Raw genomic sequence first — 16,731 nt, forward strand, 5'->3', positions numbered from 1 at the left:
AGTCATAATATTCCAATGGTATTGTGCTTGTAGGTGGCAAAGTTTTGTTATGTGACTGTCAATAAAATGACTGCTTATCTGAACTCTCATTGCAGTACCTTACATTTGCCACTGGGAAGGTGCTGCACCAATGTATTTACTGATAAAGGTACTAACTCCCAGTCCAGATATCATACCTAGCAGGAAACAAATTGGTAATAAAGCAGCAGTAATCTTCACACCATCCTTTCTCAAAAACCACTTAACCACTCCAATGCACCAATCTCTCAAGCACAACCCCAAATCATTGGCCCAGTAATTCCGGGCCCAACGCATGAGTAAGGACGGGGTACTCACGCGTGTGCCCGGAGGAATTGCCGGTTTTCAGCATGCACAGCGCATGCGCTGAAAACCGGCATTTCCTGTCCTCTGACCCAAGGGGTTAAGAGGCTGAATGCGTGCGCGGTATCGGGCAGCGCGTGCGATTTGGATTTCCTCTTTTTTTTTTTAGAGAGAGTTGCGCGTGTGTAAAGGCCTCCAGTATTTACGCATTGAAAAACCACACGTAAGTACTTAGTTTTACAGGTAAGTGGTCTATTAATACAATTGAGAATTTTTTTTTCCACAGGTTTGTTATTTTTAAATAATTTACAGTAAGGTAAGTTTAGTTTTAGCCCCGATTTTTTATATAATTTTTTTTCCCCAAATTTTAAAATTATTGTTTAAAATAGTTTTTCAGAGTTCTTCATGGTTCATTTAAGTAGTGCAATGTTTTTTTAAATTTTCTTTCAGGTTTAAGTAGTGTTTTGGGGCCAGGAGTTTTCATGAGTTTGACAGCTCTTACTGTCAAACTCATGAATGAACTTTTGCAACCTCCCATTGGTTGCCCTGTGCTCACGTGATCCCAGCCGGCTCATCGCACTAAGTACGCCGTTGGGTCACGCACGCACAGTGCGGCAGGAGCTCAAGCAGGTCAGTGAGAGGAAATGCAATGCGGGCCAGAATTAAAATGTCAGCGCGCCGGGTAAGTGAACATCGGGGGCTTGCATGCGCGGCAAGCTCCCGATCCTAATTTCAGGGCCATTGTAATCTTGAGCATGAAAATATTGGTGTCAATCCCGGCATGAGCGGAAAGTAGCTGCGGGGATGTCAATGGACAGGAGGCACGCATTGCTGTCCGTGGAGCAAGGCAGTTTGTTTGGCAGCTGACACAAGATTGATCTAACATAGCCATTGACTGAATTATCTAGTGCTGTAGATGTTATTGGAATCACGGATGGCATATTTGGGGGAAACTGGAACCCCTCACAGTAAATCAGTACTATGAACAGAACTTAGCCCCCCATCCCCTAATTGAGCAGCAATGTGTAAATCTGAATAAACCCCATGCAGATAAGCAAATTCACCCTCCTCCATTGAGCATCATCTGGTGACCCTAAACAAATTCCTCCATCCGCATAAAGAGCAAAATTCAGGTCAATCAAACCTCCTTCAGATGAGCAAAACCTCCGCTCCCCACTGAGCACCACTTTAGGGATTTTGTTCCCTATCCACCCCATACTGATTTGAAGAGTAACTGAACCATCCCCCCCCACTTCCCCCCAGCTGAGCAATTGTCTGTGTTACTTGAAACCCTGCCCATACCCCATCAATTGAGCAACTTAAATGGGATCCCCCATATGACTATCGAATAGGCAAAAAAGACCAAACCTTTTTCACAGCCCTAGAAAAAACACCTCCTTCGCTACTGAGTATAATTCAGATGATGATATGCAAGAACCCCCCTCCCTGAAGCAGAATCATCAAAACCTAGATCAGCCCTCCTCAACTTCAGCTGTACTAACCCTCCACTGAGGAAAAACTTTAGTCATATGGACCCATCCCTCAACTGAGCAGGTTTGTGAACCCCCCCCCCCTCCAAATCCCATTGAGCATTACTTTCTAAACCCACTGCAGCAATTCCCTATCCTCCAAATCCCCACCCCACATGGAGTAGCATTATTTCCACTGTGGCCAAGCCTTCCGAAACCTCCCTACCCTTACCCTTGAACATGTTTCCCAGCTGCATTATCCTCTCTATACCATCTCCTTCTCCCCATTTCCCCTCTCCATGCTCTCCTCTCCCTCCCTACCAAATGCCTGTTACTGTCTCACCATCCTCCTTTATCCATCACCACCTCGCCCATTTTGCTCCCCTTCTTCGATTCCATTCTCTCCCTCCATCATTTCATCTGTCTCCTTACCCACTCACCCTCTAATCCTGTTTGACCTGACTACTGTGCTTTCTATAGAGTCCCCATGTACAAAGCAACACGATAACTACTAGTATAATAAAATTATTGTACCTGCACATACTTCCTGCCCATAAGCACTTTAAAATAATTTCCTGGTTCCCACAGTAGGTCCCATGCTCTAACCAATTCCACACTTTGTTAACCGGGGTTCAACTCCAGCCTGATCCTCTACCTCCACAGTAACATAAACCTGCCACTTTAACACCATTACATGCCAGTAACACTTAGTTAGTATTGGTCATGTTGTATTAACAGTTTACATTTTACAGACTCTTAAACAAACCATTATGTATGCTACTTTTATACATATATAATGCTCAGTCAATATTGAAGGAAAAATTAGATAAATATTTGATGCAGCAAAAGACACGTGGCTATGGGGAGAGCACTGGAAAGTGGGATCAATTTTGACTTTGTGCGATAGTATAAAATGGGTGATAGCGAATCGGCAGCCCGTTTTACATCACTCCTGATTTTTATTTCTATTGACTCCATCAGAGTCCATGTATGATTATTATACCACCCGTTGATCCCGTACCTACTTTAGGGAGCATCGATTTTGTTCCTAACCTCTCCTGAAAAAAAAATCAAGCAGTGTCAAACATCTCATATCCCTCAATAGATAGATACAGAAGCAAGCTCCTTTTTAAAAGAGGTGACAAATTGACCCCAAATTAACTATCTTCTTACAGTTCATTCTACATCTCCACCATCCTGAGGGGAAATTTATTTTTAAAACCTCTAACTTTTTTTTGAGGTTTGTGAATTTTATACTTGTGTTTTTCAGTCCTATGCTTATTGTCCTGGATAAATGGCTTGTTTACTTCCACTGCATCTATACCTTTCATTATTTTGATGACCTGTATCACTATTTCACTCAGTCTTCTATCTGCCAGCGAAAATAAGTTTAGTCATCCCATTCGACCCACAGTCTGGAATCATCTTGGTCATTCTTCTATAAATGGTTTTCTAATGCATTTGTATCTTCTTTGAAATAGGGTGACATAGACTGTACAACATACTCCAGAATTAGTGTGGAGTAGGTTGCATCCAATGTCCTCTAGTTGCAGCATCCCCAGTACCCAATTTGCTTCATTAATAACTGGCTCACACCGAGATACTTTCAGACTACGTTCAATAATGACTCCTAAATCCTTTTCCTTTTTGGCTTTTGCCAAAGGGCATAGACCCTTTCACATTTTCAGCATGGGTGCTCCTTCAAGTGAAGCAGCAATAATATTCACTGAATCACTCTTCCACAATCCCAAACATGCACGTGGCTTGTTTGATGAGGGAGAGAGAAAATCATGGATCAAGCAGACTTCAGTAGGTTGGATTTGTTGTCACCAGAGGCATTAATTGACAAGTTGGCTTTATGCCCGTTCTTTCCTGCAAAACGATAATCAAAATCTGCCATAAGAAACTTGTTTACTTCAGGTTTCACAGGCATTTGGAACTTCACTGGTTACTTTTCCCCAGGCAGAGAATTTTTTATTTATCATCACCCTCCATCATCTGTTGCCAAGCCAATTCTTAATCCATCCAGCCAACGTAATCAACTATTAATAAATTGCCTGTGGTGTTGTAGACAGTCAGTTGATGAATACAAGTTATGTTTTAATATACAAGATGGCAACAAAGTTGGGAGACACTCTTCAAGAACTCACTCCACAAGAGCCTGCAACTATATAGTTACAGTTGATATAACAAAAGCATGACCACAAATCGTGACAATAGGAAGTAAGATTTGTGGGCAGGAGCAAACATCCTAAACAAGATTTTTAATATAATTTCCATGGTCCTTAAGCTTTCTTGCAAACTTCATGAGGAACTTTGTCCAATCCCTTCAAAGAATTCCAGAGGGTTTGTAAGGTATGACTGATTACTTCTAAAACCATTCTCACTGATCCCTATTATACACATGCTCTTTAACTGTTCATTTATAATATCCATAGAAGCACTCAAACATTCCCTCATCCCGACTATGTAAGCCAGGTTAGCCTACCTCTAAATACCAGACTTGTGCCCATTGAAATGCAGATCTTCTGTACACACCATCACAGGTTTCGTGGCATCATTTGCTTCCATAACTGGCCCGCATGTCTTACTTTTATGGGAGTTGATTTACATTGCCTTTACATACTTGCATGATGGTGTAACCTGGGGTGTAACAATAATAGCCCTTTGTGACCTAAACTGGATATGCGTATCTTCCACACGAGTATTTCTTCAATCTCTCGGAAGGCACTTGGCGAGACAAAGTCAGATACGAATCATTAAGCTATTTTATTTAACAGTATATGATCATAGAGTAGTAGTTATAATCAAAGTTCACCAATACCACTCAGCTTCACTCTACTTTGTTGAATGAACTCACCACTCTATTCCACATTGGTGGCCCATTTCGTATTTTCAGAATTATTTTACTTTCTGTACAACTACTGGCAGTAAGAAACTGATAGCCTTCATTTTGGCCCTTGGCCCAGGAAAGAACCTCCTCTCTCTGCAGTCTGATGTTTTTTTCTCAAGTCAGCTTCAGTATTCAGTCAAACTGACATTCTCTCCCCCAATCCCACTCAACAGCAGAACTCACCAGCCTAACTTAGCAATAATTCCTACTGAGTTCAAATGAATGTAACCAAATCCATTGCCTTTGACACCCCCCTTCTCCCCAATCTGTTCCCTTGCCACTGGTTCCATTCCGCCTCACCGGCCAGTGTCCCAAACTGTTCATAACCTTGATGTCCGATTTGTCCCCGAGCTGAGCTTACCCAGGGAACTAAGCTTCCAACTCACATCCTTTCCATCACAAAGTCCGCCTATTTCTACCCCTGCCTCAGCCTATCTGCTGCTGAAACCCTCATCCATGCTTTTGTGCCTCCAGACTCGACTATCCCATAATGTTACACCCTTCATAAACTTGAGCTCATCCAAAACTCTGCTACCCATCCAAACCAGCACAAAATCCTGCTCAACTCGGTGCTCACTTACCTACATTTGCTTCCAGTCCACCAAAGTCTCAATTTTAAAAATCTCATCCTCTTGTTCAAATCCCTTCAGGTCTTCACCCCTCACCATCTTTGTAACCTCCTCTAGTCCTACAGCCTTCTGAGAACTCTGGCCTCTTGTGAGTGTGTGTCGTGCTGAATGGAAGGTCTAAGGCTAATCAGTTGGGAGTTTGAAAGTGCAGTTGTAAGTGACTTGGTGGAAAGTTTATTCTAGGGGCGGATGCAAAATGAAGTGGGGGGTAGAAGGGGGTAGTGGGATGTGGGTGGTGAGGGATACAAGGAAGTGGTCAGAGATGGCCTGGTCTGTGATCGAGACCATGGAAGTAGAGAGGTTATGTAAGATGGCAAGGTCGAGAGGGTGGTCATGAATATGTATAGGAGCGTTAAATAGAGGGAAAGGTCAAGGGAGAACAGGAAAGCAGTCAAATCAGGAGAGGGGCAAAGTGAGTGGAGATGGAGATTGAAATATCTAAGGATGAGAAGTCGCTCAATGCAGAGGTTGAGGGAGGAAAGGAGGGAGGATATCTTGATGAGAAACTTGGTACGAAATAATTATTTATTTTGCGGAACACTGCTATGTACAGACACACATACAGACACTTCCTTTTGTTATCTCCAGACTCAACTATTCCAATGCTCTCCTGGCCAGCCTCCCATCTACCACCCTCCATAAACTTCAGCTCATCAAAAACTCGTATCCTAACTCGTGCAAAGTCCCGTTCGCCACACCCATGTGCTCGCTGGCCAACATTGGCTCCTGGTCCAGCAACGACTCGATTTTAAAATTAGCATCCTGATGTTCAAATCCCTCCATGGCCTCGCCCTCCCTATCTCTGCAATCGCCTCCAGTTCTACAACCCTCCGAGTTCCTCTGCATTCCAATTCTGGCCTCTTGTTCATCCCCCATTTCACTCGCCACACCTTTGGTGACCGTGCTTTCAGCCATCTAGTCTTTAAAATCTAGAATTCCCTCCCTAAATCTCTCTACCTCTCCAAACTCTCTCCTTTTTTAAGATGCTCCTTAAAACCTACCTCTTTGACCAAGCGTTTGGTAACCTGTCCTAATGTCACCTTCTTTGGCTCAGTATCAAATTTTGTCTAATTAGGTGCTTGTGAAGCTCCTTGGGACTTTTTACTATGTTAAAGGTGCTATATAAATGCAAGTAGTTGTTGACCAATACAAAGTACTTCAACACAACTGCAGTGCAATGCAGTTTCCCTTTTCTCCTGGAAGAGGGAGTCTCATTTTGCTTTGGAATCAGATCAGTCATAGACTCCAGACTTACACTGTATCAGTATGAACTGTTTTGTATCAAATGTAGTCCAAAAGAATATCACTCTCTGCAGTAGTTAAGCAGACCCTCGACAAGTTAACAATTACAGTTAGAAATTTTTAGTTAGAAAGCTTTGTTGCAGCAGCTACTTATCAGCATTCAGTGAAACTGCAGGTCAGGTTTAAAAAGAGAGATTTAATTTCATATAAAATAAAGTAACTACATATCTGGCTTGGAGCAGGATTTAATATAGATAAAATGAAGGCCAGAGTCAAAGATTGGAATTTTGGGAATGATAAGTATTCACTTGATTATCTTTGGTAATCTCAGTGTTTACACAGAATCTTCCTGCAGGACATTTCATAGATGGAGTAGATTCTACATGGTCTGTGAAAGGTGCAGTCTCAATGGGTTGAACAGCATTCTCATTCCATGCGTTCTTATGGGGCATTTCTACATCTAATCCGAATCTTAATCTGAAGCACCAATTTTAACTCAGGGCAGGTAGTGTTAGATCCGTGATTCTGAGAGTATGATGTTTTTGAATAACCACACGGATGCTGTAACTGAACAATAAACAGGTATTTACTGGAGGAGGGTAGTCTCAAGACTGGGGCTACAGAGGCATGCGCAAGGCTTATATACAGGTGTGGTCACTGCCGGTACTACAGTATACAGGAGCTGTAAAAGTAGTTCTGTCTTAAAGGCACATACACTACAATTCCTCCCCTTTTAGATTAGTAGTACCCCTAATATTCAAATAACAATTAACACTTTAACATGTACATTAAACAACAATAGTCCATTTATAGATTCAGTCTTTGGGGCGGCTTCCTGACCCTTTCGGGATAGCGCCTTTCCTGAGGTTCTTGTTCTTGGTGCAGAGGCGATTCTGACCCCTTTTCATCGGGTAGTTCATCGGGTTCCACTGCTACTGGTTCTGAGGTAGATGCTACCGGTATGTCGGGTTCATCCCCAGGTACTAGAGACATGGGGTTGACGCGTTCCTGTGACGCTAAGATCTGATCGACGTGGCGTCTCACAATGTTCTCCCCGACATCCACTGTGTACATTAATGGCCCCTGCCTTGTGCATATCGTTCCAGGTTGCCATTTCTCTGTTCGATAGTCACAGGCCAAGACTGGTTGTCCTACATTGAAGCTCCTTGTCGGCTTCTCATTGATGTGCTGGAATTGTTTGTCCTCAACATTTCTTCGCACATTTGTTCTGAGCAAGTCCAGACGAGATCTCAACCTTCAGTTAAAGAACATCATGGCCGGGGTCTGGTTGGTAACTGCATGTGTCATGTTTCGGTAGGCTAATAAGAAATTGTCCAGCTTATGCTGTAGTGGAATTTCATCGTCGCACATGCCTTTATCGCCTTCTTAAAGGTTTGTACGAACCGCTCAGCCAATCCATTTGTGGCTGGATGATACGGGGCGGATGTGTAATGCCTTACCCCATTCCTTCTCATAAATTTTTGAAACTCTTCGGACACAAACTGTGGTCCATTATCAGAGCAAATCTGCTCTGGCAAACCGTTTCTGGCAAATATGGTCCGTAGGACTGCAATCGTTTTCTCTGTAGTGGTTGAGGACATTTTAATCACCTCAGGCCACTTCGAATGAGCATCCACTGCTATTAAGAACATTGAGTCCATGAATGGACCAGCGAAATCAATATGCATGCCATGGAGAGGAGGGCCACTCCCATGGGTGTAGAGGGGCATGTGGTGGTGCATTTTGGACCTTCTGGCATCCTAAGCAGCTCTTAGTTAGGTCTTCAATTTGTTGATCGATTCCCGGCCACCACACATAAGCCCTAGCAAGGCTTTTCATTTTCACTCCCCCCAGATGACCTTCATGTAGCTCATTTAGCACTCTCTCCCTTAACTTGGGTGGAATCACCACTCTGGATCCACACATCACCGTCCCCTGGCATACTGACAGCTGTTCTTTTCTGGATGAGAATGCTGGCAACAGTGAGTCGCCATGTGTTGGCCATCCCCTCACCGTCAAATCATATACCCGAGACAGCGTCGGATCATTGCGGGTCTCCTTCTCTATATCCGCGTTCGTTACTGGCAATCGTTCAATTATTGACGAATAAAATATCTCGATAGGGTCCACTGCTGGTGCTTCCTCCACAGTAGGCAGTGGCAGGCGTGATAGCCCATCAGTGTTCCCATGCTGTTTCGTGCCTTTATATTCTATTTCATATTGATTCGCCCCTGGAAACAGGGACCATCTTTGTAACCGTTGTGCAGTCATCACTGCAACGCCCTTCTTAGGATTAAAGATGGAGACAAGTGGTTAGTGGTCAGTCAGCAAGGTGAACTTCTGCCCATGCAAATAGTGGTTCAATTTTTTTACTCCCCATACTAGGCCGAGGGCCTCCCTGTCAATCTGGGCATAGTTGCGCTCGGCTGAGGTTAGTGACCGAGACGCAAAGGCTACTGGCCTCTCCAACCCGTCTGGGAATTTGTGCGACAGCACCGCTCCAATACCATAGGGTGATGCATCACATGCCAAACGAATTGGTAGTGCTGGAAAGCTCGTCTACGTTCGTCATCCCACTTCCATGGTACCCCTGTTTGCAGTAGGGTGTTCAGTGGGTGTAATACCGTGGACAAATTTAGTAAGAACTTGTGGTAGTAGTTTACCAGCCCGAGGAACGACCTCAGTTGTGACACATTTTCCGGTGCTGGAGCCTTGACTACTGCCTCAATCTTTTCAGGGGACTTATGTAACCCCTCTTCATCGATGACGTGGCCACAATACGAGATCTGTTTCTGGAAAAACTCGCACTTGTGGCGATTAGCTCGTAGCCCATACTCCTTTAATCTGGTGAGCACCTTCTCCAAGTTGGCGAGGTGATCACTGTCATTTTCGCCCGTGACCAAGATGTCGTCCAAATAACACTGGGTCCCTGGAATCCCTTGCAGGACTTGATCCATTGCCCTTTGCCAGATAGCCGGAGCCGAGGCTACCCTGAACACCAGCCGGTTGTATTGATAGAGACCTTTATGAGTGTTAATCGTAAGGTATTGATTCGAAGCTTCTTCTACCTCCATTTGCAAGTACGCCTGGGCTAGATCAATTTTGGTGAAGCGTTTACCTCCAGATAGCGAGGCGAAAATATCCTCAATTCGTGGAAGCGGATATTGTACCGTGTGAAGGACTGGGTTCACTGTCACCTTAAAATCCCCACAGATGCGGACCTTCTTTGGTTCCCCAGGCATATTACTCAACGACCTCTTCATTACAGGAACAATGGGTGTAGCCCACTCGCTCCAGTCCACTTTGGACAGTACTCCTGAACGTTCCAACCCTTCCAGCTCTGCTTCGACAGCTGGTCTGATCGCATAAGGCACTGGTCTGGCCTTAAGAAACTTTGGGCTTGCATTTTCCTCTATTTTAATCGTTGCTGTTATGCCTTTTAGTGTTCCTAGTCCCTCCTGGAACACTTCTTTTGCGTCAGTTAGCATTTTTGACAGTCGTCCAGGTGTGACGTCGTCATCATTTTTGGCCTCAACCTTCAGTGCCTGTATGGAATGCCAATCTAATTGTATCTTCCGGATCCATTCACATCCTAGCAGTGGTGGTCCTCCATCTGGCAATACATATATATCCATTTTAGGTATTTCCTGGCCTTTATATATCACTTTCACCCTTATTTTTCCTTTGGTGTAGACTTTTTGCCCCGTATGCGTCTTCAAGACAATCTCTGTAGCTTTCAAGGGTATATGTGAAAATAGCCACTTGTAGTCCCTTTGGTTTATGACTGCTAGGGCTGATCCTGTGTCCAATTCCATTTTCACTTGGACTCCGTCTATCTTGAGTGTAACCCAGATAGTCTGGTGATCCTCCATTTTGGTTACCTTATGTAGTTTCAGACAACCCAGCTCCTTGCTTCCGGAGTCTGTGTCACTTTTCTGTTCGTCTGAACCACTGTCCATCACCTGGTGTACCTTTTTGTACTTCTCCTGTGGAGATTTCTTACTGTTGGTTTTCTTCCCAGACCTGCAGACTCTTGCTATGTGTCCTGCTTTTCCACATTGTCTGCACACTTGGTCCTTGAACCAACAATCCTTCTGGTCATGTGTTGTTCTGCCGCAGCGATAGCACTTCCCTGTTCCATAGGACATTTCATTGGTGCCATATTCTTGCGGTCTCTGTTGTATCTCTGCAGCTCCCCTTGCGGCTGCTTCGTGTGATACTGCCATACTGAAAGTCTTGTCCAGCATAAGATCCTTTTCTGCTGGAAGCCGTTTCTGGGTTCCTTCACTTTGTAGCCCACACACAAACTTGTCCCTTAACGTATCTGCTAGTTCCGCTCCAAACTGGCAGTGTTTCGATAGCTTGCGCAGTTCCGTTAGGTACTCAGCATTGCTTTCGTCTTTGTGTTGGTTCCTTTTATGGAACTTAAATTGTTCTGCTATCAGCAGCGGTGTGGGGTTTAAGTGGTCCTGTAGGATTTCTACTGTGCTTTCGAAATTCTTGTTCACCGGCTTCTCTGGGGTTATTAGATTTCGCAGTAACCCATAAGTTTTTGCACCCATGGAATTTAACAAAACCAGTGCTTTACTAGCATCTGGCACTTCATTCGCCCTGCAGTACACCTCAATACGTTCCACATATGTCGCCCAATCTTCGACTTCATTGTCGAACGTAGAGATACTGCCACTCTTCGGCATCCCTGGGTGTGATTTAACTGTCAAAAATGGCGTCTCCCGCGCTTCCCCTTCTTCTCCGCTGGCACAAAATGGCGTCTCCCGCGCTTTCCTTCCTTCCCGTGCTCGCCCTTCTTCTCTGCTGCGGCTTCTAAAAATGGCGTCTCCCGCGCTCTCCCTCCTTCTCCCCGCGGACACTGTTCAGCCCTTGAGCCCTGGCTGTGCTCTGCGCGTTTTTTGTTGTTTTTTTTTTCTCGACGCCGCTCTGTCCTGAACCCGGCTGTTGCTTTACCCTCTCTCCGGTTTGTTTTTTTTTTTCTCTCGACGCCGCTCGGTTTTCAACCCCCGGCTGCGCCCTGTGCGCTTCACCCTCTTGTCTTACCCCGTCGACGCTGCTCGGCTTTCTCTCCGCCGTCGGTCAGCTCCAGCCGCCGCTGTCCAGGAAGGGTCTACGCTGGACCTGTCGTCAGTCTCTTGCTGATCGTCGTAGCTGAGGAACCAAGCCCGGCTCTCCACAGCCTCCCCTGCGATGTTCACTCTCTGCCGGACGACTTGGCGGTTGCTCGTGGTCGACGCCCGTGTTCCTGGCCTCGACTTTCTTACACCGCCCTCCCGGAGCGAATCCTCGAAGGGAAATGCAGAGTTGCAGGTAGATTCGAATCGACACTCGTCGCCACTGTTAGATCCGTGATTCTGAGAGTATGATGTTTTTGAATAACCACACGGATGCTGTAACTGAACAATAAACAGGTATTTCCTGGAGGAGGGTAGTCTCAAGACTGGGGGTACAGAGGCATGCGCAAGGCTTATATACAGGTGTGGTCACTGCCGGTACTACAGTATACAGGAGCTGTAAAAGTAGTTCTGTCTTAAAGGCACATACACTACAGGTAGGAACTCACCTGCTTCACTAGTAAAAGAGGCCCAGGGTATTTTAACTGCCAGGTCTCATTAGAATCTCATGGGAGGGTTTCACACAATTCGCTGACAGAACAAGAAACTTGTCCACTTTGTCAGTGCAATTTCTGGCAGGACAGCCAGAGGCCTATTTAAAGCGAGGCTGCAGTCCCTTCTGCAGGACTTTGCTTTAGAGTGGTAGAGGGGGAAAAAAACATTGACATGAGTCACAGGGAAGCCCCCCATGTTCTGAAGCCTCCCCAGAGGTCCTGCTGGAAGAGGTCAGAAAGAGGACTGAAGTTCTCCTTCCAGCCAGTGGGAGGAGGTTGTTGAAACATTGTGCACCAGGCATGGAGAGATATTGCTCAGATTGTCAGCACCAGAAGCATTATCTCCAGGACCTAGATCCACTGCAGGAAGTGCTTCAATGACCTTAAGAGTAGCAAGGGCAAGTACAGGACTTCATTTCTCCACCTCTCTCAAACAACACCTGGGAACAGTCCTTCCCCCACCCCCGCCCCTGCAGTCTGAACAAGTCCCTCCCTTCATCACATGGGCACATTTTACCAGCATGCACTCATTACAACACAAACCTCTTCCTTGCTCCCTTCACAGCAACCACTAGCAGCATTCTCTCCTCACTTGGTAGTTTGTGCAGAATCACCAACTTCTTTCATAGCTCCTTCCTCACCACACTCCACACACCTGATTTCCATTGAATATCTCTCATCCTGCTTGCATCTTGTTTCTGCTCCCTCTCAGCATTTGCACAACAAACAGAAGCCCCATACATGGGCTCTCTCCTTTGTAGGAGACACTAACTAACTCTTCTCTCTTTCCATAGGACAAAACGGCACACCAACGACATCGCTGCAGGAGTTCCTCAGGGCAGTGTCCTAGGCCCAACCATCTTCAGCTGCTTCATCAATGACCTTCCCTCCAACATAAGGTCAGAAATAGGGATGTTAGTGGATGACTGCACAGTGTTCAGCACCATTCACAACTCCTTAGATAATGAAGCAGTCCATGCCCGCATGCAACAAGACCTAGATGACGCTCAGGCTTAGGCTGATTAAGTGGCAGGTAAATTTCGCCAGGCAATGACTATCTCCAACAAGCGAGAGTCTAACCACCTCCCCTTGACATTTAGCGGTATCACCATCACCAAATCCCCCACCATCAACATTCTGGGGGGTCACCACTGACCAGAACCTTAACTGGACCAGCCACATAAATACTGTGGCAACAAGAGCAGGTCAAAGGCTAGGTATTCTGCAGCAAGTGTTTCACCTCCTGACTCCCCAAAGCCTTTCCAACATCTAAAAGGCACAAGTAAGGAGTGTGATGGAATACTCTCCACTTGCCTGGATGATTGCAGCTCCAACAACACTCAAGAAGCTTGACACCATCCAGGACAAAGCAGCCCGCTTGATTGGCACCCCATCCACCACCTTCAACATTCACTCCCTTCACCACCGGCATACCGTGGCTGCAGTGTGTACTATCTACAAGATGCACTGCAGCAACTCGCCAAGGCTTCTTCGGCAGCACCTTCCAAACCCGTGACCTCTTCCACCTAGAAGGACAAGGGCAGCAGGCGCATGGGAACACCACCACCTCCATGTTCCCCTCCAAGCCACACACCATCCTGACTTGGAATTATATCGCCGCTGGGTCAAAATCCTGGAACTCTCTCCCTAACAGCACTGTGGGAGTACCTTCACCACACAGACTGCAGCGGTTCAGAAGGCAGCTCACCACCACCTTCTCAAGGACAATTAGGGATGGGCAATAAATGCTGGCCTTGCCGGCGACGCCCACATCCCATAAACAAATTTTTAAAAAACAACATAAAGGACCAGCCAACTCCATTAACCTCGCCAAGCTGGAGCAGCAAGCACTGAAAATCAATGACCCTCCAGAGCTGTCAGAATAGAATATATTAATGCCATGGCTTATCTGAACAGGGTCTCTGACTATTACTTGCACCCCTTCATGAATCTCAGATAAACATACCTACTAAATCAGGCTGCATTGTGATGCCAGTCATCTGCTATTGTCCAGCCCCCTTACTGCCATCCTAACCCTTGTCCCATTTCTCTTTCCTCTAGGTTCTTCTCAGTAACCACAGGCCATAGAAGATGACACCTCAGAGCAGGAGAATCCTTCTGAGGAGGCATTGTCACACATTGCATTACCCCCAAGCAGCACAGAGTCTGGTACCCCGGCTGAGTTAGACAGTACGCCTGCAGGGGGTCTGCACATGGTGAATCACTCAAGACTAGTGAGCAGCAGCAGGAGAGAGCTCGCAAGGTCCTCTCCCAGCTCTGCTGAGGACAGAGATGCAGATTTCAGGGGCTCAGAAATCAGAAGAAAACTGTTTGCTTCACACAAGCAGTTGTAACAGATATTGCAAGACCTGCCAAGTAGTTTCACCACCATGGCTGAAAATATGGAGGAGTCCACCTCCAGCCAACGTGGAGGGAAGCCAGCCACTGTTGTAAATCTGAGAGTGCTATCATTCTGTTTGTTGGTGTCTTGCTGAATATATATTCTTTTCTCATCCTGTATAATGGTCTTAAATCCATTCCATTGTTTTTATCTGTTCTACTTTTAAGTATGGTTTCCCAATTAATATTATGCAAGACTCTTGTCATAGCTCTTAAAAAAATCTAATTTTTCCAAAGCCCTGCAACACCATATTGTTGTTTCAAATCCCATACAGCTTCGGCTCTTATAGCCTGCCTCACATTTGTTTCAGTTATCAGTGCTATTTCCTTGCATTCTTTGGAAGTAGAGTTCAAATGCTGAGATTTTATTTGCATTGTTAAACTAGCAATTTGATGTCAAATTTACACTAAAATAGGCATGAACTTGGTACCAAATTGGTAGCATAACGGTGTATTACTTTTTTTCCGAATTAATACTGGTTTGGCTTTATATCAGACATTCTGAAAACCAGATTCTCCTCAATGTAATTTCACACTGTGCTAGCTTCAGTATAACAGCTGCAGTCACAAAACGTTAATGAAGATCAGTTAATCCGAATAAGCGCAAAGTGTGAAGTTTCTAGCTATAACTTGAAACAAGTCAAATACATCATGCCTGGTGTGAGCAAAGCTACTTCACTTGTCTGGTGCTTCAATTGTTCTAATTACCTTGCAATAGAATAGTACAAGATTGTGAAGTGGGATTGACCTTCCACATTTTTCAATGTATACTGCTGAACTTCAGAAACAAAACCAATCAGACCACAGCTTCAGAGTCCAACTAGTGATCTGCCTGATTGGATATTGGAAGCAGTCATTATCAAAGGGAGCACACAGTATGTCATAACTTATGAATAGAATAGGAAATAAGGCAGTTTTAAAGTGCATATAGGACCATAGTCCATTTAGGGTGCTAGAATTGCTTTAAAAATCACGTCGTAATTTTCCCAGTTTAGTTTTGGGGAACTGGCTTTGGGGCCAGGCTGGTGGGGTGGGGACAGGATTCGGGTGTAGGGGTTGAGGTGAGGCAATGCGATGAAAGAGAGGGGGAAGCAGGAATAATGGAGACTGTGTGTGGTTGTGGGAACAGACATCAGGTAAGGAAAGTGGAGCAGCATCCCCGTTGTGTTGCTTTCCGCAGCTGCACTGGGTGCACCAGAGCCAGCCTGAGCCCCTGACCATATCTTTCCTCCCACCCGCAACCTGACTACAACTTTCATGACCAGTGCCCATACCTCTCACTGACAGAAGAGGAGAACAGAGCGCGAGAGAGAGAGAAAACAAGTGAGGGGAAATGAGCGTGAGTGAGAAAGCGAGTGCGAAAGAAAGCGATAGTGCGCACGAGAGCTAAAGAGGGAGAGAAAGAAAAAGAGCGAGAAAGCAAGTGAGATGGCATGAGCGAGAGAGAGAGAGAGCACGAGAACTGCGAGCAGGAAAGAGAAAGCGAGAAAAGAGAAAGAGAGCGAGAGCGTGCACAAGAACAGAAAAGGGAGAAAGCAAAAGAGAGCGAAAGAGTCAGAGAGTGAGGAAAAGAGAGTGAGTAAGAGAGAGCAAATGAGTGAAAGCAAGAGAGAGTGAGAGAGAGAGCACACTTGAAACAAAGTGTGAGCGCGAAAGAGAGAGCAAGGGAGTGCGAAAGAATGAGAATGCCAATACAGAGACGGACAAGAAACTGTATGCTGCAACTTAACATCAGCAATGCCACAGCTGATTCAATTATAATGAATGTCAGTGAATGTGGACTCAGGGGGCAACATAAGAACATAAGTAATAGGAGCAGGAGTAGGCCAATCGGCCCCTCGAGCCTGCTCCACCATTCAATAAGATCATGGCTGATCTGATCCTAACCTCAAATCTTCTATCACTCTCCATTCCACCCGAACTCATGTGATCTCCCGGGAGAGGCGAAAAACCAGATAAAAAACCCAATGGCCAATTTGGGAGAAAAAAATCTGGGAAATTCCACTCCGACCCATCTAGGCGATCGAAACTCGTCCAGGAGATCACTCTGTCCCTATATTTTCTACAGTACTTACCTTCTGTAAAGGCGATCTCCACCCCAGCCAGGAACAGGAATAAAACCATCTCCTGAAATCTAACACAGAATTAGAACACAAG

The 16,731-nt window shown here is 45.4% G+C and overlaps 1 long non-coding RNA gene across 1 annotated transcript; it reads left to right on the forward strand.

Annotated features, from left to right (window-relative positions):
• The first annotated feature begins 12,972 nt into the window (after positions 1 to 12,972).
• Positions 12,973 to 14,687, forward strand: LOC147108664 (uncharacterized). The gene is made up of 2 exons (XR_015080730.1): positions 12,973 to 13,073; positions 14,236 to 14,687. It is a non-coding gene; the product is annotated as an uncharacterized LOC147108664 (long non-coding RNA).
• Positions 14,688 to 16,731: the final 2,044 nt, after the last annotated feature.

The sequence above is a fragment of the Somniosus microcephalus genome, chromosome 13 (genome assembly GCF_052327205.1).
Source record: "Somniosus microcephalus isolate GS21.2 chromosome 13, FLI_Smic_1.0, whole genome shotgun sequence".
Classification (NCBI taxonomy): domain Eukaryota; kingdom Metazoa; phylum Chordata; class Chondrichthyes; order Squaliformes; family Somniosidae; genus Somniosus; species Somniosus microcephalus.